Raw genomic sequence first — 23,220 nt, 5'->3', positions numbered from 1 at the left:
TTCCCTGTCTCCACCAGACGGGATGAAAGTTGTGTGGCTACTAGTCTCTTTTGCGCTAACTACCAGTTCCTGTTCCTCCTCTTCCTTCTCCTCAGCATGCACCTCCTCATTGTTACCCAATCTGTGCTGAGCAGATGAGATGAGGTTGGACTTGCTACATTCTCTTTGTTATATCTTCCTCCATCCTCACCTGGTACGCATGCAAAGCTTCATGTTTAATTGTGATCCGCGATTGTTTAAGCACAGAAGTGGAATAGTTGCGCTGAATATGGTGCAATCGCCGCTCACCATCATTGTCGAGTCCTCAAAGACTTGAAGAACCAAACAAATGTCAGACATCCATGCCCACTTTTTCCATTGTAATGTGTGGAGGCTGACCAGAATACCGACAGGTGTGATTTAGCTGGTACTCAATCACTGGCCTTTTCTGCTCACAAAGCCTTGCCAGCATGTGCAATGTGGAGGCTCAGCTTGTAACTTGAAAGGAATTTTTCGGTGGACACATGCCCAGATAATGTGTAGAGGATTGGGTTAATATTGTTTGATTCTGTCTAGGTGTATGAAGGGACCCTGTAACGGTAGAAGGCTATGGGTATTTCTGTGAATGGTAAAACTATGCCTCTAATTTACTTGTGACTTGTTGCTGTGTCTCTCAGCCCTATATATTCACTGTATTCTCCGTGTATATGGGTATGTGTGCATATGCAAAACAAATATTGATTGAGGATATACAATGATTTTGTTGGTATATGTTTATTATCTAGTTATTTTATCTGAAGTATCATGAAATGATTTCTAATATGATATAGTAGACAGGGTCAAGTATTTGGGTATTTCTTTGTGTCCGCTTTCTAGCTGGCCTCTGTTTGCATGGTTTGAGGCACCAAATTTGTTTTATATTGTGTTATATTTTGGAGGTTTAAATAAATTTATTTCCTTTTTTAAAAGAATTGTTGTTGAGAGACACTTATTGATCTGAATATGGTTGATTCACTATAGGATCTATATGTTTGATACATGTTATGGAGTGTTGCCCATCCTTTTGTAGATTTTATGGTCATGGGTAGTATGCTTATTACTCCAGGACTTTGAGATGCTTCTTACAGGGTCACTCCTTAGTTTTCCCAGCTATGTGTTTTTGGGGTATTATTATGCTGGTAGATCAAGCCACGAATCATCTTCAATGCTCTTACTGAGGGAAGGATATTGGGCAAAATCTCGCAATACATGACCCTAACCATCCTCCATTCAATACGATGCAGTTGTCCTGTCCCCATTGCAGAAAACCACTCCCAAAGTATGATGCTCTCCCACCATGCTTCACGGTTGGGATGGTGTTCTTGGGTTTGTACTCATATTTCATCTTCCTCCAAACACGTTGATTGGAGTTGATACCAAACATTTCTATTTTGGTCTCATCTGACCACATGAGCTGCCTCCTCTGGATTATCCAGATGGTCATTAGCAAACTTCAAATGGGCTTGGAAATGTGCTGAAGTGAGCAAGAGGACCTTGCGTGCCCTGCAGGATTTTAATCCATAATGACATAGTTTGTTACTAAAAGTAATGTTTGAGACTGTGGTCCCAGCTGTCATCAGGTCATTAACCAGGTCCTCCCATGTAGTTCTTGGTTGATTTCTGACCTTTCTCAGAATCATCCTTACCCCACGAGGCGAGATCTTGGATGAAGCCGCAGACCAAGGAAGATTGACAGTCATTTTTTGTTTCTTCAATTTTCTAATAATTGTGCCAACAATTGTTGCCTTCTTACCAAGCTGATTACCTATTGTCCTGTAGTCTATCCCAGACTTGTGCAGGTCTAAAATTTTGTCCTCAGACAGGTCTTTGGTCTTGGCCATGGTGGAGAGGTTGGAGTGTGATTGAGTGTGTGTACAGGTGTCTAGGTGTCTTTTATACAAGTAACAATTTCAATTAATATAAGTAATGAGTGCAGAGTACGAGGGCTTCTTAAAGAAAAACTAACAGGTCTCTGAAAGCAAGAATTCTTTCTGGGTGGCAGGTGATCAAATACTAATTTCATGCAATAAAATGCAATTTAATTATTTAAAAATCATACAATGTGATTTTCTGGTTATTATTTTTAGATTCTGTCTCTCACAGTTGAAGAGTACCTACGATAACAATTGCAGACCTCTCCATTTTTGTAGTTGTGAAAACTTGCAAATTCGGTATTGAATGAAATACTTATTTTCAAATAATGATCATACAGTGGCGCTCACTTGCATAAAAAGTACCAGCAGCACAAGCAAAAGACAATAGTCAAAACATCTGTCAAGACAAAACCTGAAAAAAAATATTAACAAGTGCGCTCGGTATCTTTTTTAGTGTTGGGGTTTAAATGAAAAATAAATATATATATATATATATATATATATATATATATATATATATATATATAATATCCCTTTGATCGCAAGTGGGGCCAATCTCTGAGGAAGGAGACAGGAGTCTCTGAAACGCATCAGATAGTTTTCTGGCCCACATTGTGATCTGTAGCTTTTTTTCATTTTGGCTGCAGCCAGGCATAACACGTGACTCTGAGGTCACGCAAGGTCCTGTGCTGACTAGCACACGCGTGACCAGTGAGCGCGGAGGTTATTGCCTTTCTTTCCAGGGCGGTAATCCTAACAGTGTCTGCTACCGGCCGGAGCAGCACCTTGTTATAAGCTAATTTACTGAACAACTCTTCTGGGACCATTTTACAAGCACTCGGATTATCTTTACCAGGGGTCATTGCTTTTTTGACTGCAACTTGGACTATTTCTTCAGGACATCAATGAATTATTTGCATCCAACCACATGAGGTACATTCTCATCCTGATCTAATTGTGCACATTATCTTTTTGCATGAAACATTTATACTCTGATTGCCCTAAGTATTTTTAATTGACTTTTTAATTACACCAGTTTTTTAAGATCTGTTTTTATTTTTCATTTAAACCCCAACACTAAAAAAGATACCGAGCGCACTTGTTAATATTATTTCAAATACTTATTTTCCACTCTGTATTTACTTGGACTTCAATAATTAATCTCAACAATTTTAACAGTTAATCTCAATAATTTTAAATAACTGCTTATTTATTACTATTTGATTTGATAATTTTACTTACAAATTATCTAATGTCTTTTTTATCTCATTGGGTGATCTCCTCCTGCCCTTGCTTCTGCTCCTTCACAAATTTCTGAAAAGTTTCCACATCTTGACAAATTAATTGAGGTAGATTTTCATCCTTCAAATTTTTACTGTCCTCTGGTCTGGCTCCTGCCTTGTCACTTTTTTGTCCTTCATTGGAAGTCATCTGAGCAGCAGGAGCAGTCAGGCCCAAAGTGTTCTGTCCAGGCCTGAAGCCATGACACCTGCATTCTGAAATGGCGATGCAGTCAGCCCTGACAGGGTCCCAAGTGACAGCCAAGTAGTTGTTGCAGTAGTAGCGGCAGCAGGCGTGCATGTACCCAAATTCAAAGAAAAAACAGTGCCTGTTGCTGGGGATGCTGAGAGGGAAAACCCCGTGGTTGAGGTAGTTGCAGCAGGCAGAGAGAGCGGTGTAGCAGATCCTGCAGGTTTACCAAAATTTAAGCTAAAGCTGGAAGAACGCCAGCTGCGAGTAACATTGGCACATCTGTTGGTTTCAGGGCCTCTGCAGTTCCTACTACTACTTCACAATCTGCAACTGGTTTATCTGGAACTCTCTTCGGAGCAAAACCCACCACCGGATTCACATTGGGATTGACAAATACAGCTCCAGCAACCACCTCTGCATCGACCACCGGCTTTAGCTTAAATTTTGTCAAGATGTGGAAATTTATCTCATTGGGGTAGAAGGAGCAGTGGGCAGAGTTCTGAGTTTAGGAAGCCATTAAGAAAAGAATTTCATATTGTGGAAATATTTGTCCTTTATGTGCTTTTCTATTTTAGAAATAAAAATATTAGAATTTGATGGAAAAAGGTGCAATAGCATTAAATGAATACCATATTTTTTAACTATAAAACGCACCGGGCCATAAGGCGCACCTCAAATTTTCAGAAGGAAAATGGGGAAAAAAAATTAATGCATCAAATGGGGATCCGTCTTACAGTCCTGAATTTATCTTACCTGGGGGGAGATCGGCAGCGTTGGTGGCAGCAGGAGTCAGGCAATTCCTCCTGTGGTTCGTATGCTGCAGGGTGTGGCTAGTGCGGCAGTTTCAGCACTGCTCGGTGGTGCAAGGGGCTCCAGCGACATTTTATGAAAGCCCGGAGCCCTTGCACTTCTATTTCCTTGATGCTGTGGCCTCCAGGTAAATGGCTGCCGGTGCGTCGCATGCACTGATTGAGATCTCAGGAGATGAGATCTCGGAGCCGAGATCTCAATTTGCACAAGCGCTGCCTCTGGCGACCATTTTCCCAGAGGCCACAGCATCGAGGCAATAGAACTTCGGGGGCTTCGGGCTTTCACATAATGTCGCCGGAGCCCCCTGCAGCACTGAGGACCAACGAAACTGCTGCACCAGCCTCACCAGGCTGGGATGGGAGTGAGATCATCACCCTGCAGCGTTGGACCACCAGAAGAATCACCCAACTCTTGCTGCCACCACGCTAACTGTAAGTACATTCCAACTGTAAGGGGAACCCCCGTTTTTGCCCCACATTTTGGGGGAAAAAAGTGCGCCTTATAGTCCAAAAAATACAGTAACTGTCCAACTGATAGGTATTCTGATTTTTAGGGACCAAGGGTGGCAGGAGAGCAGTTTTGAATCCACTGCCTTGGGCACAAAGAGTGATAGATTGCTCCTATGTAATTCATAAACCAATTCAAATTCAGTTGATAGGCCTGTTGTATTATTGTATTTGAAATTAATTATTGTCCACCTTGTATTGTAACACTATATAAATTACACCACCTTAGTTAAAGATATCTAAACATTAATGTATTTTTTAAAAATAAGCTACATTCCCACTAGAAGCATTTGGGGAGTTTTTGATGTTGCATAGTTTCTACAACTTCTCTGCATTGATTAGGTAAATTAGGTATCTTTAAAGTGAACCTGTCAGCAGGTTTTTGCTCAGTAAACTACAGACGCTGTCAGGTTGGAGCTGTTATACTGATTAAAATGATACCTGGGGTGATGAAATCTGTCTTGTGGTTGTTTTTAATCTGTATTTACAGTTTTAGTTAATGAGATTTTCTTGCATCGGGTTGGCCTGTGGGCAGGGCTTTATGTGGTGCTCTGCTTACATATGAATCCTTATGGGCTTATGACAGGTCACTGATCCTTCAGTGACCTTCCTTCTGTTTTACATACTGCATATGATATTGTGAAGTTAGAAAAAAAAATTTAGTAGAGCAAAATGGTGCCAGTGGTGGAATCTGCGCAATAGCATCTATCACATAAAGCAAATAATATTGTTGTGTTAAAAAATTTAACCTTAGCAAAATGGTGCCGGTGACAGCACATGCACAGTAGCATCTATTGCTTTCTGATAGATGCATTTTTATGCAGCCAAATTTTTTTTCTCCAGCAAAATGGTGCCAGAGGTGGAGGATGCGCAGTAGCATCTGGCACCATTTTGCTGCAGTCGCATTTTTTTTCCTTCAGCAAAATGGTTGCAGCACTTGCACAGAAGCATCTATGAGTGCTATTTTGCTAGAGAAAAAAATTGGTTGCAGCAATTGGCACCAGTGGTGGCTCTTGCACAGTAGCATCTATCAGAAAGCCCATTTTGCTGGAGAAAAGTATATATATCTCAGCAATATTATATGCATTATACATGCTGCTATGCAGGTGCTGCCACTGGTGCCATTTTGCTGCATGTATTTTTTTTCTCAGCCTACAGTTTGTATACATTATGTAAAATAGGGGGCAGGTCTTATTCCTCAGCATCGCTTTTTAATGGCACTGAGAAATAAGGGTATAGCACCCTCCAGCGCTGGAAAATCTCCAGGGTCTTGGCTACTGAGGGTAGCTGAAACCCCGTAGAAAATTAAACGGGCTGTATTTTTACCATCCCCTGTCACGTGATCGCGGTTATTCACTGAATAAAAGTGATCACAAAAAAGGTCAGATTTTTCATTCATTTCTCTCTCCTGTGATATGATCTATCATACCAGTGGAGAGAAAAATGGGGTCCCCCGAGCCCCCCATTACCTCTGCCATCCGCAGATCCTCCTGCTCTGTCCCCCAGCCCTCTACATCATCTTCCTGGAAGAAAATGGTAGGTGCATGCACAATGCGCCCGCCGAGATCTGCTGGCCGGTACCCCGGACATTTTGACTATTGGTTCATTTTGATCACTGTTATAGACCCTATCACAGTGATCAAAATAAAAAAATAGTAAATCAAACCTCCTCTTTGTCACCCCCTTAGTTAGATAAAAATAATAATAAAATAAAAAATGGTAATTTTCTTCCATTCTCAAGCTTAGGGTTGGGGTTAGAGCTGTAATTAGGGTTAGGGCTGTGTTAGGGTTGGGGTTGTGTTGGGATTAGGGTTATGTTGCAGTTAGGGTTGTGCTGAGGTTAGGGTTGTGTTAGGGCTAGCGGTTAGGGTTGGGGTTAGGGTTGTGTTGTGGATAGGGTTGTGTTGGGGTTAGGGTTGTGGTTAGTGTTAGGGTTGGGGTTAGGGTTAAGGATGTGGGGGTTAGGCTGGTTTCACACTTGCGTTTTTTGCACTGGATTTTAGCGCTAAAAATGCATGCGTTTTTTCCCCCTATATTTTGCATGGGATGCGCTTATGTGCGCATACACATGCATTTGTATGCGTTTCTCCGCGCATGCGTTTTTTTGCGGTATGCGCTCGGGCGCACAAAATGCATCCTGTTGCATTTTTTGGGCGTCCGACTTGCCTCAAAAAAATGCATGCGCGCGCAATGCATTTTTTTTTACAGCAAGACACCCATTATAAGTCTATGGGTGCGCATATGTGCGCATTGGCATGCTTATGTATGCGTTTTTTTGCGCATGCGTTTTTTTTTTTTTACCATTAGTTAGACAAAGGAATTTAGGGGTTTGGTTAGAGTTAGTTAAGGGGGGTTAGGGTTAGGGTTAGCTAGGGTTTAGGGTTAGGGTTTGGGTTAGGGTTAGTAGGGTTTGGTTAAGAGTTAGGGTTAGTATGGTCTGGTTAAGGGTTAGGGTCAGGGTTAGGGTTAGGGTTAGGATCAGGGTATGGTTTGGTTAAGGGTTAGGGTTAGGGTCAGGGTTAGGGGCAGGGTTAGGGTTAGGGTTAGTAAAGTCATGGTTTGGGTTAGTGTGAGGGGCCACCTAATGTTGGAAAAAACGCAAACGCGGTAAAAACGCACTAAAAACGCATACAAACGCATAAAAACGCTGCGTTTTTTTCATGCATGCTCATAAAAATGCATGAAAAAAACGCAGCATTTGTATGCGTTTGTATGCGTTTTTTCAATGCGGTTTTTTGCGGGAAAAACGCGCTGCAAAAAAAAGCAAGTGTGAAAGTAGCCTTAGGCTATGTGCCCACGTAGCGTTTTAAAATGCTTACTAAAAACCGGACTCCTTCCCAGAAATCGCGAAATTTCACCGCGATTATGATCGCGATTTTGCCGCGATTTTCGCGTGCGATATTCAAGCACTTTCCAAGCGATTTGAAGCTATGCCCACCATGTGGGAAGTTAAGCATCTCATGTGTGCGGTTGGTACCCACGGTGTGGAGGAGAGGAGACTGTCCTCCAGGCCTTGGGTACCATACCCCTGTAAAAAAAAGAATAAAAAATAAAAAATCGGGGTATATTTACCGTCCGGCGCTGCATTCCCGGCCTAAGCGTTCCCAGTAATGCCTTGCGGCAAGGCCCTGTAATGACGTAGTCTCGCATGACTCTTGTGGTCTCGCGAGATCGCTATAGCAACGCGAGACTACGTCATCACAGGTCTCGCAAGGCATTACTGGGAACGCTGAGGCCCGGGAATGCAGCGCGGGATGCCGGAAGGTAAATATACACCGATTTTTTTTATTTTTTTTAGCATTTTAACATTCTATCTTTTACTATTGATGCCGCATAGGCGGCCTCAATAGTAAAAACCTGGTCACACTTGTCAAACACTATGTTTGACGAGTGTGACCAACCTGTCACTATTGAGGCCGCCTATGCGGCATCAATAGTAAAAGATAGAATGTTAAAATGCTAAAAAAAATAAAAAAATCGGTGTATATTTACCTTCCGGCATCCCGCGCTGCATTCCCGGGCCTCAGCGTTCCCAGTAATGCCTTGCGAGACCTGTGATGACTTAGTCTCGCGTTGCTATAGCGATCTCGCGAGACCACTAGAGTCACGCGAGACTACGTCATTACAGGGCCTTGCCGCAAGGCATTACTGGGAACGCATAGGCCGGGAATGCAGCGCCGGACGCCGGAAGGTAAATATACCCCGATTTTTTTTATTTTTTATTCTTTTTTTTACAGGGGTATGGTACCCAAGGCCTGGAGGACAGTCTCCTCTCCTCCACACTGTGGGTACCAACCGCACACATGAGATGCTTAACTTCCCGCATGGTGGGCATAGCCACATGCGGGAAGTAAGCGATTCTCATGCATTCCTATGGGTGCGGAATCGCGGCAATTGTTTGAGATTCCGCACAAAAGAATGAGCATGCTGCGATTTTTTTCCGCGATGCGATTCCACCGCGGAAAAAAACGCAGCATTAGCACAGCATGTGCGGAATGCCATAGGAATGCATGGGGAGCGTTCTGTGCACGATTTTGAAACGTTTTCGCAGCGTTTTCACGCCGAAAATCGTGGCAAAAACGCTTAAAAATCGCTACGTGGGCACACAGCCTTAGGGTTGGGTTTAGGGCTGTGTTAAAGTTGGAATTAGAATTGAGCGGTTTCCATTGTTTAGGCACATCAGGGGCTTCCAAGCACGATATGGTGCCTTCCATCAATTCCAGCTAATTTCGCGTTCAAAAAGTCAATCGGTGCTCCCTCCCTTCTGTGCCCTTACATGCACCCAAACAGTGGATTTGCCCCACATATGGGGTATTGGTGTACTCAGAAGAAGTTGCACAACAAATTTTGTGGTCCATTTTCTCCTGATACCTTGTGAAAATAAAAAAAAGTTTGAACCTAATGAACATTTTTTGTGGAAAAAAGTAAAATGTTAACTTTTTCCTTCCATGTTGCTTTAGCTCTGGTGAAGCACCTGAAGGGTTATTAAACTTATTGAATGTGGTTTTGAGCACCTTGAGAGGTGCAGGTTTTAAAATGGTGTCACATTTGGGTATTTTCTGTCATACTGACACCTCAAAGTCACTTCAAATTTGATGTGGTCGCTTAAAAAATGGTTTCGTACATTTTGTTGGAAAAATGAGAAATCGCTGGTTAAATTTTAACCCTTATAACTTCCTATCAAAAAAAGTTTTCAAAATTCAATTGATGTAAAGTAGACATGTCAGAAATGTTATTTATTAACTATTTTGTGTGACATGACTCTCTAATTTAAGGGTACACAATTTAAAAGTTTTAACCCCTTAGCAACAGAGCCAGTTTGCACCTTAATGACCAGGCCAATTTTTACAATTCTGACCATTGTCCCTTTATGAGGTTATAACTCTGGAACGCTTCATGGATCCCGCTGATTCTGAGACTGTTTTTTCGTGACATATTGTACTTCATGTTAGTGATAAAATTTCTTAGATAAGTCTTGTGTTTATTTATGAAAAAAACTTAAATATAGCAAAAATTTTGCAATTTTAAAACTTTACATTTTTATGCCCTTAAATCAGAGAGATGTGTCACACAAATTTCTTAATAAATAACATTTCCCACATGTCTACTTTACATCAGCACAATTTTGGAAGCAACATTTTTTTTTGTTACGAAGTTATAAGGGTTAAAAGTTGACCAGCGATTTCTCATTTTTACAACAAAATTTACAAAACCATTTTTTTAGGGACCACATCATATTTAAAGTCATTTTGAGGGGTGTACAGTACATGACAGAAAATACCCAAAAGTGGCACCATTCTAAAAACTAGACCCCTCAAGGTGCTCATAACCACATTCAAGAAGTTTATGAACCCTTTAAGTGCTTCACAGGAACTAAAGCAATGTGGAAGGAAAAAATTAACATTTAACTTTTTTTGCAAAAAATTTATTTCAAAACCAATTTTTTTTATTTTCACAAAAGTTAAAAGAGAAAATCAACCACAAAATTTGTTGTACAATTTCTCCTGAATACGCCAATATCCCATATGTGGGGGTAAACCACTTTTTCAGCACACGGCAGAGCTCGCAAGGGATGGAGCGCCGTTTGACTTTTTGAGCGCAGAATTGGCTGGAATTGAGATCAGATGCCATGTTGCGTTCGGAGAGCCCTTAATGTGCCTAAACAGTGGAAAACAAGTGACCCCATTTTGAAAACTAAACCCATTAAGGAACTTATCTAGATGTGTGGTGAGCACTTTGATCCTTCAAGTGCTTCACAGAAGTTTATAACGTAGAGCCGTGAAAATAAGAAATCCATTTTTTTCCCACAAAAATGATCTTTTCGCCCCCAAATTTTTATTTTTCCAAGGGTAACAGGAAAAATTATACCCCCACAGTTATTGTGCGATTTGTCCTGAGTACGCTGATACCCCATATGTGGGGGGGAACCACTGTTTGGGCGCATGGGAGAGCAGGAGTGCCATTTTGGAATGCAGACTTTGATGGAATGGTCTGCGGGCATCATGTTGCGTTTGCAGAGCCCCTGATGGGCCTAAACAGTGGAAACCCCCAACAAGTGACACCATTTTGGAAACTAGACCCATTAAGGAACTTATCTAGTTGTGTGGTCAGCACTTTGAACCTTCAAGTGCTTCACAGAAGTTTTTAACGTAGAGATGTGAAAATAAAAAATCCATTTTTTTTCCACAAAAATAATCTTTTCACCCCCAAATTTTTATTTTTTACAAGGGTAGCAGGAGAAATCATACCCCCAAAGTTGTTGTGCGATTTGTCCTGAGTACGCCGATACCCAATATGTGGGGGGGAACCACTGTTTGGGCGCATGGGAGAGCTCGGAAAGGAAGGAGTGCCATTTTGGAATGCAGACTTTGATGGAATGGTCTGCGGGCATCATGTTGCGTTTGCAAAGCCCCTGATGGGCCTAAACAGTGGAAACCCCCCACAAGTGACCCCATTTTGGAAATAATACCCCCTAAGAAACTTATCTGGATGTGTGGTGAGCACTTTGAACCCCTAAGCGCTTCACAGAAGTTTATAAACGCAGAGCCGTGAAAATAAGTCTTTTTTATTTCCACAAAAGTAATTTTTTTTAGACCCCAATTTTTAGACCCCCAAAGTTGGTAAATAGTGGAAACCCCTCAATTCTTGCTCCAACCCTAACCCCAACACACCCCTAACCCTAATCCCAACCCTAACCCTAATCCCAACCCTAATTCTTAATCCTAATTCTAACCCTAATCCTAGTGTGCCCTAACCCTAATTCTAACCCTAGCCCTAATCCGAGGCCTAACCCTAACCCTAGCCCTAACCCTAGCCCAAACCTAACCCTAACCAAAGCCCAACCTTAACCCTAGCCCAACCCTAACCATAACCCTAGCCCAACCCTAACCCTAACCCTAGCCCTAGCCCTAACCCTAGCCCTAACCCTAACCCTAATGGAAAAATGAAAAAAAATATTTTCTTTATATCATTATATTTGCCTATATAAGGAGGTGATAAACGGGGGGGGGGGTTATGTACTATTTTTTCTATTTTGTTCACTATGATCGTTTATCATAGTAATCAAAATAATGAATGGAATCTGCCAGCCGGAGCCGGCAGACTCCCGGCGGGCGCATTGCGCATGCGCCCGCCATTTTCAAGATGGCGACGCCCATCGGAGGACACCGGCAGGACTCGGGACCACCGGGAGGAAAGTGAGGACCACAGAGAGGTACTGGGGGGATCAGGGACCCTATTTCTCTCTCCTCTGATGTGCGGTCACATCAGAGGAAAGAGAAATTTAATGCATAATTGCGGCTTTTTTTTTTTTTGCCGTCGCCGTTATAGGGTTAATAACGGCGATCGCAAAAGCGGGGTCGGTGAAAACCGACCGATTCATGTTCTCAGAGAAAATCCGACACTGAGGGCGCTATGTACTTTCTCCACAGCACCGTGAATTAACGGCGCTGTGGTTTTAGTACCCTTAATTACCGCCGTTAAAAGGCGTATCGGCGGTCCTTAGGGGTTAAAATTGCTAAATTATTTTTCATAAATAAATGCATGTTTTATCAAAAAATTTTGCCACTAGCATGAAGTACAATGTGTTACAAATAAACATTCTCAGGGTCAATGGGACACATTAAAGCGTTCTAGAGCTATTACCTCATAAAGTGACAGTGGTCAGAATTGTAAAAATTGTCTTGCTCATTTAGGTCAAAATTGGCTTGGTCGCATAGAGGTTAAACAAAGATGCTTTGTTTTTAATACTTCGTGGTATTTGGCGTTGGCAACATTTTATTGATACTGTTTTGTGCAGATTGCATATGTGTTTTTTACCTGTGGATTTTACACATCTAATGAAATTCTATGGGGAAAATCCGCACATAAAACTCCATGCACCAGCAAGAGAAATTGATATGTTACAGTTCTAAAAAACGCGCCGCAGGTCAATTTACGTAGTGTAAAAAGCACAGGCATGAGATTTGTATAATCCCTAGTGTTGAGCGATACCATCCGATATTGAGAAATATCGGATCGGATTGGATCGGCTGATATCCAAAAAGTATCGGGTATCGCCGATTCCGATCCCGGAAGTCCAATTCAAGTCAATGGGACCGAAATATCGGAATTAAAAAAAACCCTTTCTTTCCTTGTAGGTTAAATCTACATGAAGAAAAACAACTAAGAATAATGTAGAAAGTATTGGGGGAGGTGGTGGAGACATTAAAGGCATAGAGGTTTAGCCCAATCAAATGGAATAGCAGGAATATTTTTGTTTTTAAGACGTTCGGAGTTACAAAGATATTGACTATGTTAACCTCTTTTACATTTTGTCAGATATGTATGTTTCACTACTTCCATGCTCTTCACCTTCTTTTTTTACTTCTCCCACACTTTATCCTTCATGATCCTCAGCAGCAGCATCTTTTTCATCAACTTCTTCTTCACCTTATTCATCTTCTTCTTCTTCACCTTCTTCCTATTATTCTTTTTTCTTACATTCTTCATATTCTTCTTATTCAACTATTATTCTTCTTCATATTCTACTTCTTCATCTTCTTCCTATTCTTCTTCATCATATTCTTATTTGTGACAGGCATTCCTGTAGTTGTTATCTATAAAAGTTTGAAGATTACACCTTCCGTTCTGCCTGTCACAAAAGATTTACAACAGGATTTGTCTGCGTTCAGTTTGGCCTGCAGCAGCAGGCATTTTCCAGGGGCACCACGAGGAGGAACGGACTCACCCCCATACACTGCTTAATCTTCTGCTTATAATTTAGATAATATATTTTGCTCTGATTTTTAGTCTTATGCTTAATGTTCTTCTGCTTTTTGTTCTTCTGCTTCTTGGTCTTCTGTCTCTTGTTGTTCTGCATCTTGGTGGTTGTCTTCATGTTCTTTCTCCTCTTGGTCATTTTCTTCAGGGTCATATTTTTGGTCTTCTTCGGTGTGGTCTTCAGGGTAGTCGTCTTCAGGGTCGTCGTCAGGGAGATCCAGAGTGAGAACCAAAAGCCATTTCCACAAGCTTGAACTTGGAAAAGTAGCAGAAGGTACAAGAAGGCTGAGGAACTGCTGAGAACCAGCTGACGGTACTGGAACCCAGATGGTTAGCAGAAGGAACAATAGGAAATGGAACTAGCGAGGACAAGCTGACGGTGCTGGAACCCGGAGGGACAGCAGAAGGAACAAGAGCCAATGGCACAACCGTGAACCAGCTGACGGTGCTGGAACACGGTTACTAAGCAGGAGGTACCTGTGCTACAAAGCACTACCAAGGACCAGCAGATGTTGCTGGAACTCAGATACTGAGAAGGAGGCACCTAGGCCAAAGGCACTGCCGAGAACCAGCTGACGGTGCTGGAACCCGGATGGGTAGCAGAAGCTGCAAGAGCAAATGGAACTAGCGAGGACCAGCTGATGGTGCTGGAACCCGGAGAGGCAGCAGAAGGAACAAGAGCCAATGGCACAACCGTGGACCAGCTGACGGTGCTGGAACACGGTTACTAAGCAGGAGATACCTGTGCTACAAAGCACTACCAAGGAGAAGCAGACGTTGCTGGAACTCGGATACCGAGAAGGAGGCACCTAGGCCAAAGGCACTGCCAAGAACCAGCAGACGGTGCTGGAACCCGGATAGATAGCAGAAGCTGCAAGAGCCAATGGACTTAGCGAGGACCAGCTGACGGTGCTGGAACCCAGAGTGGCAGCAGAAGGAACAAGAGCCAATGGCACAACCGTGGACCAGCTGATGGTGCTGGATCACGATTACTTAGCAGGAAGTGCCTGTGCTACAAAGCACAACCAAGGACCAGCAGACGTTGCTGGAACTCGGATACTGAGAAGGAGGCACCTCGGCCAAAGGCACTGCCGAGAACCAGCTGACGGTGCTGGAACCCGGATGGGTAGCAGAAGGTGCCCATGATAAACAAAGATGCAAGGCCGCGAGCTGGCCGCAGCTCCCGAAACCCACAGTCCTACAGGGGGTGCTTGTCCTATTGGCTCTACGGAACCAGCCTTTATTACCAGAACCCGCAGCCCACATAGGAAGCACCTAAACTGCAGGCACCATAGACTCGGCTAACCCGACCGCAACACGACAGGACAACGTATTGGTGGCAAAGTGACGTTGACACTACCCGGAAACAGCAGGCGTGCTGGATCCAGGCTGGGCAGGAGGGAGTACCCGTGCCAAAGACACTGCCGAGAACCAGCTGATGGTGCTGGAACCCGGATGGGTAGCAGAAGCTACAAGAGTCAATGGAACTACCGAGAACCAGCTGACGGTGCTGGAACCCAGAGTGGCAGCTGAAGGAACAAGAGCCAATGGCACAACTGTGGACCAGCTGACGGTGCTGGAATACGGTTACTAAGCAGGAGGTACCTGTGCTACAAAGCACTACCTAGGACCAGCAGACGTTGCTGGAAGTCGGATACCGAGAAGGAGGCACCTCGGCCAAAGGCACTGCCGAGAACCAGCTGATGGTGCTGGAACCCGGATGGGTAGCAGAAGCTGCAAGAGCAAATGGAACTAGCGAGGACCAGTGCTGGAACCCGGTGCTGGAACCCGGAGGGGCAGCAGAAGGAACAAGAGCCAATGGCACAACCGTGGACCAGCTGACGGTGCTGGAACACAGTTACTAAGCAGGAGGTACCTGTGCTACAAAGCACTACCAAGGACCAGCAGACGATGCTGGAACTCGGATACCGAAAAGGAGGCACCTCGGCCAAAGGCACAGCCAAGAACCAGCTGACGGTGCTGGAACCCGGATGGGTAGCAGAAGCTGCAAGAGCAAATGGAACTAGCGAGGACCAGCTGACGGTGCTGGAACCCGGAGGGGCAGCAGAAGGAACAAGAGCCAATGGCACAACCGTGGACCAGCTGACGGTGCTGGAACACGGTTACTAAGCAGGAGATACCTGTGCTACAAAGCACTACCAAGGAGAAGCAGACGTTGCTGGAACTCGGATACCGAGAAGGAGGCACCTCGGCCAAAGGCACTGCCGAGAACCAGCTGATGATGCTGGAACCCGGATGGGTAGCAGAAGGTACCCATGATAAACAAAGTTGCAAGGCCGCGAGCCGGTCGCAGTTACCGAAACCCACAGTCCTACAGGGGGTGCTTGTCCTATTGGCAGCTGAAGGAACAAGAGCCAATGGCACAACCGTGAACCAGCTGACGGTGCTGGAACACGGTTACTAAGCAGGAGGTACCTGTGCTACAAAGCACTACCTAGGACCAGCAGACGATGCTGGAACTCGGATACCGAGAAGGAGGCACCTCAGCCAAAGGCACTGCCGAGAACCAGCTGACGGTGCTGGAACCCGGATGGGTAACAGAAGCTGTAAGAACAAATGGAACTAGCGAGGACCAGCTGATGGTGCTGGAACCCGGAGGGGCAGCAGAAGGAACAAGAGCCAATGGCACAACCGTGGACCAGCTGACGGTGCTGGAATACGGCTACTAAGCAGGAGGTACCTGTGCTACAAAGCACTACCAAGGACCAGCAGACGTTGCTGGAAGTCGGATACCGAGAAGAGGCACCTCGGCCAAAGGCACTGCCGAGAACCAGCTGACTGTGCTGGAACCCGGATGGGTAGCAGAAGCTGCAAGAGCAAATGGAACTAGCGAGGACCAGCTGATGGTGCTGGAACCCGGAGGGACAGCAGAAGGAACAAGAGCCAATGGCACAACCGTGGACCAGCTGACGGTGCTGGAACACGGTTACTAAGCAGGAGGTACCTGTGCTACAAAGCACTACCAAGGACCAGCATACGTTGCTGGAAGTCAGATACCGAGAAGAGGCACCTCGGCCAAAGGCACTGCCGAGAACCAGCTGACGGTGCTGGAACCCGGATGGGTAGCAGAAGCTGCAAGAGCAAATGGAACTAGCGAGGACCAGCTGATGATGCTGGAACCCGGAGGGGCAGCAGAAGGAACAAGAGCCAATGGCACATCCGTGGACCAGCTGACGGTGCTGGAACACGGTTACTAAGCAGGAGGTACCTGTGCTACAAAGCACTACCAAGGACCAGCAGACGTTGCTGGAACTTGAATACCAAGAAGGAGGAACCTCGGCCAAAGGCACTGCCGAGAACCAGCTGACGGTGCTGGAACCCGGATGGGTAGCAGAAGGTACCCATAATAAACAAAGTTGCAAGGCCGCGAGCCGGCTGCAGTTACCGAAACCCACAGTCCTACAGGGGGTGCTTCTCCTATTGGCACTACAGAACCAGCCTTTATTAACAGAACCCGCAGCCCACATAGGAAGCACCTAAACTGCAGGCACCATAGACTCGGCTAACCCGACCGCAACACGACAGGACAACGTATTGGTGGCAAAGTGACGTTGACACTACCCTGAAACAGCAGGCGTGCTGGAACCAGGCAGGGCAGTTGGGAGTACCCGTGCCAAAGACACTTCTGAGCAGCAACTGGCGATGTTGGAGCCCAGGGTCAAGCAGGGTGTAGGCTGAGGCCTAATTGCATCAAGTTTAATATCTGTTGTAGACTACTACTAATTTTAAACGTGCTCCAATTAGGCCTCTGGCTCCACTCTGTCTCGAGTATTTTCCCTGGCCTTCAACCCAGCCAGTTGCTGCTCAGAAGTGGCGTCTGCACAATTAACACTTGTTTCTCTGTTACTGGGGTTCAGTAACGTCTGCTGTTCCCCTGATGTGTGTCCGGCAATGTCTCCTGCTCTGTCCACATTCCCACTACTATTAGTGGGAATGTGGACAGAGCAGGAGACATTGCCCGATACACATCAGGGGTTCAGCTGATGTTACTGAACCCAAGTAACACAGGAACAAGTGTTGATTGTGCAGATGCCACTTCTGAGCAGCAACTGGCGGGGTTGGAGGCCAGGGGAAATACTAGAGACAGAGTGGAGCCAGAGGCCTAATTGGAGCATGTTTGAAATCAGTAGTAGTGTGAATGTGGAGGCAGAAGGAGATATTGCCGTCCACACAGCAGGGGAGCAGCAGGCATTACTGATCCCCACTAACACTGGAGCATGTGTTTCTCTCTGTGCAGACGGCACTTCCGAGCAACAACTGGCTGTGTTGATGCTCAGGGTGAATCATAGAGTAGGCTGAGGCCTAATTGCAGCAAGTTTTATATGTGATATAGATATGCGATGTAGTTTGAATGTGGAGGCAGCAGGAGATATTGCCGTCCACACAGCAGGAGAGCAGCAGGCATTACTGAACCCCACTAACACTGGAGCATGTGTTTATCTCTGTGCAGACGGCACTTCCGTGCAGCAACTGGCTGTGTTGGAGCCCAGGGTGAATCATGGAGTAGGCTGAGGCCTAATTGCAGCAAGTTTTATGTGTGATGTAGTTTGAATGTGGAGGCAGCAGGAGATATTGCTGTCCACACAGCAGGGGAGCAGCAGGCATTACTGAACCCCACTAACACTGGAGCATGTGTTTATCTCTGTGCAGACGGCACTTCCGAGCAACAACTGGCTGTGTTGGAGCTCAGGGTGAATCATGGAGTAGGCTGAGGCCTAATTGCAGCAAGTTTTATATGTGATGTAGTTTGAATGTGGAGGCAGCAGGAGATATTGCCATCCACACAGCAGGGGTGCAGCAGGCATTACTGAACCCCACTAACACTGGAGCATGTGTTTATCTCTGTGCAGATGGCTCTTCCGAGCAACAACAGGCTGTGTTGGAGCCCAGGGTGAATCATGGAGTAGGCTGATGCCTAAATGCAGCAAGTTTTATATGTGATGTAGATATGTGATGTAGTTTGAATGTGGAGGCAGCAGGAGATATTGCCATCCACACAGCAGGGGAGCAGCAGGCATTACTGAACCCCACTAACACTGGAGCATGTGTTTCTCTCTGTGTAGACGGCACTTCCGAGCAACAACTGGCTGTGTTGAAGCCCAGGATCAGTCATGGAGCAGGCTGAGGCCTAATTGCAGCAAGTTTTATATAGGTTGTAGACTACTACTGATTGTAACCGTGCTCCACTTAGGCCTCTGGCTCCACTGTCTCTAGTATTTTCCCTTGCCTCCAGCACCACCAGTTGCTGCTCAGAAGTGGCGTCTGTACAATCCACACTTGATCCTGTGTTACTGGGGCTCAGTCACGTCAGTTGATCCCCTGATGTGTGTCCGACAATGTCTCCTGCTCTGTCCACATTCCCATTACTAGTAGTGGGAATGTGGACAGAGCAGGAGACATTGCCGGGCACACATCGGGGGATCAACTGACGTGACTGAGCCCCAGTTACACAGGAACAAGTGTGGATTGTGCAGATGCCACTTTTGAGCAGCAACTGGCGGTGTTGGAGGCCAGGGGAAATACTAGAGACAGTGAAGCCAGAGGTCTAAGTGGAGCACGGTTAAAAATCAGTAGTAGTGTGAATGTGGAGGGAGCAGGAGACTTTGCCGTCCACACAGCAGGGGAGCAGCTGACGTTACTGAACCCCACTAACACAGGAGCTAGTGTTTTTCTCTGTGCAGACAGCACTTCCAAGCGACAACTGGCTGTGTTGAAGCCCAGGATCAATCATGCAGCAGGCTGAGGCCTACTTGGAGCAAGTTGAAAATATGATCTAGTTTGAATGTGGAGGCAGCAGGAGATATTGCCGTCCACCCAGCAGGGGAGCAGCTGACGTTACTGAACCCCACTAACACAGGAGCTAGTGTTTTTCTCTGTGCAGACGGCACTTCCAAGCGACAACTGGCTGTGTTGAAGCCCAGGATCAATCATGCAGCAGGCTGAGGCCTACTTGGAGCAAGTTGAAAATATGATCTAGTTTGAATGTGGAGGCAGCAGGAGATATTGCCATCCACACAGCAGGGGAGCAGCTGACGTTACTGAACCCCACTAACACAGGAGCTAGTGCTTTTCTCCGTACAGACGGCACTTCCAAGCGACAACTGGCTGTGGTGAAGCTCAGGATCAATCATGCAGCAGGCTGAGGCCTACTTGGAGCAAGTTGAAAATATGATCTACTTTGAATGTGGAGGCAGCAGGAGATATTGCCGTCCACACAGCAGGGGAGCAGCTGACTTTACTGAACCCCACTAACACAGGAGCTAGTGTTTTTCTCTGTGCGGACAGCACTTCCGAGCGACAACTGGCTGTGCATGAAGCCCGGGATCAATCATGCAGCAGGTTGAGGCCTACGTGGAGCAAGTAGAAAATCGGATGTAGTTTGAATGTGGAGGCAGCAGGAGACTTTGCCGTCCACACAGCAGGGGAGCAGCTGACGTTACTGAACCCCACTAACACAGGAGCTAGTGTTTTTCTCTGTGCGGACGGCACTTCCGAGCGACAACTGGCTGTGTTGAAGCCCAGGATCAATCATGCAGCAGGCTGAGGCCTACTTGGAGCAAGTAGAAAATCGATGTAGTTTGAATGTGGAGGCAGCAGGAGACTTTGCCGTCCACACAGCAGGGGAGCAGCTGACGTTGCTGAACCCCACTAACACAGGAGCTAGTGTTTTTTTCTGTGCGGACAGCACTTCCGAGCAGTAACTGGCGATGTTGGAGCCCAGGGTCATTCAGGTTGTAGGCTGAGGCCTAATTTCATCAAGTTTAATATCTGTTATAGACTACTACTGATTTCAAACTTGCTCCAACTAGGCCTCTGGCTACACTCTGTCTCTAGTATTTCCCCTGGCCTCCAACCCCGTCAGTTGCTGCTCAGAAGTGGAGTCTGCACAATCAACACTTGTTCCTGTGTTACTGGGATTCAGTAACGTCAGCTGAACCCCTGATGCATGTCCGGCAATGTCTCCTGCTCTGTCCACATTCCCACTACTAGTCAGGGGTTCAGCTGATGTTACTGAACCCCAGTAACACAGGAACAAGTGTTGTGCAAATGCCACTTCTGAGCAGCAACTGGCGGGGTTGGAGGCCAGGGGAAATACTAGAGAAAGAGTGGAGCCAGAGGCCTAGTTGGAGCAAGTTTGAAATCAGTAGTAGTGTGAATGTGGAGGCAGCAGAAGACGTTGCCGTCCACACAGCAGGGGAGCAGCTGGCGTTACTGAACCCCACTAACACAGGAGCTAGTGTTTTTCTCTGTGCAGACGGCACTTCTGAGCAACAACTGGCTGTGTTGAAACCCAGGGATTACAGTTCAGGTGGTAGAAACATGAACACAACAGGAGACCTGGATACTGTTGCCAACCAATTGTTTATTCTGGAAGAGGACTGGCAAATTCCAGTGAGATCCAGGACTTGTTCATTTTCAGAAAAGTAAGCCGGTTAACGTTATTGGAGGATAGTCACCGGCGACGGTCTGTTAGTACATCACCTGTGGCACTAAAGATGCGTTCCGATAATACACTGGCAGCAGGGCAAGCCAGCACCTCCAATGCATACTGACTAAGCTCTGGCCATGTATCCAGCTTAGAGACCCAAAACTTGAAGGGGGAAGAGCTGTCTGGGAGTACACTGACAGGGCAAGACATGTAGTCTGTCACCATCTGACGGAAACGTTGCCTCCTGCTGACTGGAACCATCTGTGATGGTGTAGACTAGAGTTGAGCGACTTTTGGTTTTTTAGGGTCGCGTTTCGTTTCGTGAAACCCGACTTTTCCAAAAGTCGGGTCAAGCAAGATCGTCCGATTATAGGGAAAAGTCGGGGTCGTCCCGAAACACGAAACCCAATGTAAGTCAATGGGGAATAAAAGTCGGCAGTGAGAGGAGGACAGGAAACACACCTAGAGTGCCCATTTGAGTGCCAAAAGCATCAATTCTTCTTACTTAAGCTTGTCAACCTTAATTAACTTCATAATACAAGTTACGCACTGAAAAATGGGGGTTATTTGGCTAAAGTTGTGGGGGGGGGAGGGCTGGCTGCAGGTTTTCATGTGCCCTGGGCGAAAGAGCGCCCCTTTAACACATACCACAACTCATCATGCTCCGATACGGCAGAGAAATAGCGGTATAGTACAATGAAAAATACCTCACTTTTTACATCTCATGACGAGGCCCATCTATTTCTCCATACAGAATCATTGGTCCCATATAATGTTTGAAACAGTATATGATGAGCTCCACATAATGCTACAGTATATGTTGGTCCCCATGGATGAAGCTCCACTGTCTTATGGGCCCAAATAATGCTCCAAACATAATGGGCCCCATTTCTAATGCTCTAGTGTATAATGGGCCCTGTAAATGCTGCTCCAGTGTCTGATGTCCACCTTTGGAATGTTCCAGTGTATGGTGGGCCCCATCTATCATTCTCCAGAGTATAGTGCTCCCCAAAAATTGCTGTCCCAACATTGAAAACAATCAAATAAGTCTCCTTGCTTGGGAATCCCTGTACTAGTCTAGACTCCTCATCGTCCCCATCTTCCATCTCACTGCACAGTATTTCAACTTTGCAAGTGCTGTGATCCTGGGCAAGCAGGGGGGGCCCACTCGTTGGCGACGGCACTGGCACAGAGCCCCTGATAGTACGGTGGTGTGTCTGATGGCGGGTGAGCCGAACCTGCACTTTCATCTGCAGCTTCCTCTTTGTCACCGTGTAAGATGGAACTGTATATGGGAAGGGTAACCTGAGTTTCATCAGGGTCAGATTCAGGCCGGGTAGCGTGCGAGGAGAATGTAGTGGTCTGGGTCAATGTACCAGCAGATTCATCGAGCAGTGGCGGGGCATCAGTGCACTTGTGTCGCCCCCAGGAGTACGGTCGCCACAGTGGCATTACCTTCTTCCTAGGGAGTGTGATGTCATGCTTGGGAGCAACGAAGGATCGCTCTAGCAGGTTAACTGATTGGGTGGCGTTATTCCCACGAGTCATGACCCTCCAAACAGCGTTCATGAAGGCAAAGTGTTTGTTTTACGTGGGCAGTATGGTTGCAAAGCTGAACCTTAAAGGAATGTCCAGAAGGGCACCACCAGGAGTGGAGCGTATGGTTAAATTCGACTCCACCTGGGAAACCTCAACCATGCCAGCTACAGAACAGATGCACACATTGCAAGCTTAATTCCATTAACGAACGAGACTCCGTCATGCCCCGCGGTCCGAGTCCGGCTTACTAGAGGGACACGTGAGGCTCTGGCACATGAGATTGGCCAATAACTGGTGTGTCATGCCCTTACATGTCCGTGGCTGCATGTGCGCTACACTGAAAAGGCCAGCGTTTGTCGCTTACAGGTGCAGATAACCCGCTGAACAACGTTAGTGATGGGGATCACTGATTACAATTATTACCCGCGAACAATGATTTCCCAGTAAGTGCAGGTCAACCGCAGTTCCGGAATTAGGCCTAACCGTCATTCCTGAAAAAATGAAAAACTTACGTGTGCAAACCACAGGTGCTGTAGCTTGCTTAACAGCTCACCAGCCGTTCTCACGCCCAGTATGGATTACACGTGATTGCACAAAGGTGAGAAAGGGTACCGTATCCCCGGATAACATGTATGGATAGCGTACACATTCAAAATATATGTCTCAGGAGGCAGGCTCAGACGGTGTTAGGCCCAGTATGGATTGCACGTGATTGCACAAAGGTTAGAAAGGGTACCGTATCCCCGGATAACATGTATGCTTAGCGTACACATTCAAAATATATGTCTAT

General features: G+C 45.9%; 1 long non-coding RNA gene across 1 annotated transcript in view; it reads left to right on the top strand.

The window, feature by feature from the left end:
• Positions 1 to 2,469: 2,469 nt before the first annotated feature.
• Positions 2,470 to 23,220, top strand: part of LOC141064934 (uncharacterized) — a 34,375-nt gene continuing 13,624 nt past the window's right edge. Inside the window, exon 1 of the long non-coding RNA XR_012226144.1 lies at positions 2,470 to 2,825. This is a non-coding gene — a long non-coding RNA (uncharacterized lncRNA). The remainder of the gene's footprint in view (positions 2,826 to 23,220) is intronic.

The sequence above is a fragment of the Dendrobates tinctorius genome, unplaced genomic scaffold, assembly GCF_039654945.1.
Source record: "Dendrobates tinctorius isolate UK_male_01 unplaced genomic scaffold, ASM3965494v1 ptg000003l, whole genome shotgun sequence".
In the NCBI taxonomy this organism is placed as follows: domain Eukaryota; kingdom Metazoa; phylum Chordata; class Amphibia; order Anura; family Dendrobatidae; genus Dendrobates; species Dendrobates tinctorius.
Note: the sequence above shows the minus strand (reverse complement) of the source record. Positions and strands in the feature narration are given on the sequence as shown.